The 501-nt window shown below is 59.5% G+C and overlaps 1 protein-coding gene across 3 annotated transcripts in view; it reads left to right on the top strand.

The window, feature by feature from the left end:
* The window catches only part of GNG4 (G protein subunit gamma 4), a 35,854-nt gene that overhangs the window by 11,148 nt on the left and 24,205 nt on the right, over positions 1 to 501 (top strand). The gene's annotated exons all lie outside the window — the stretch shown is intronic.

Raw genomic sequence — 501 nt, 5'->3', positions numbered from 1 at the left:
GTTCCAAGAAACAGGGGCCCGCTCTGGGGTCTTTAGCAGGAGGAAGATTTACTGTGAAGCCACCGGAGGTTCACAGCATCAGCGGGAGCCGGAGGAGCTTTGCTCCAAGGCAGGATGGAGATGGCTCTGGAGGCTGGGACTGGGGACCATGCGACAAGTTCTCCATGACCTCTGAACACAGCACCAGTGCTGCCGGACGCCACCGCTGTGCATGTCACCTCGCCGTCCCTCTGTCCCCAGGTCTTGTTAGGTGCGTGTGGCCAGGCCACTGCAGGGACACTGAGACCTGCCCCAGCAGGGTGGGGTCACCGCAGCCTGACCGGTGCACGGACTTCGCAGATGTGGCTGTCACCGCCCCAAAGGGGCTAAGCAGATAGTCCCGTTACCCCATTCTCTCGCCTTCGACGGCCTAAACGTCCTCCGCGAAGCTGGTTTTGAAGCATCGTTGGAGCTGCTGTGTGTCTTGTTTTCACGGAATAAAGTGAGAAAGGCATCAGCAGA

The sequence above is a fragment of the Pteropus vampyrus genome, unplaced genomic scaffold (genome assembly GCF_000151845.1).
Source record: "Pteropus vampyrus isolate Shadow unplaced genomic scaffold, Pvam_2.0 Scaffold279, whole genome shotgun sequence".
NCBI classification, from domain to species: Eukaryota; Metazoa; Chordata; class Mammalia; order Chiroptera; family Pteropodidae; genus Pteropus; species Pteropus vampyrus.
Note: the sequence above shows the minus strand (reverse complement) of the source record. Positions and strands in the feature narration are given on the sequence as shown.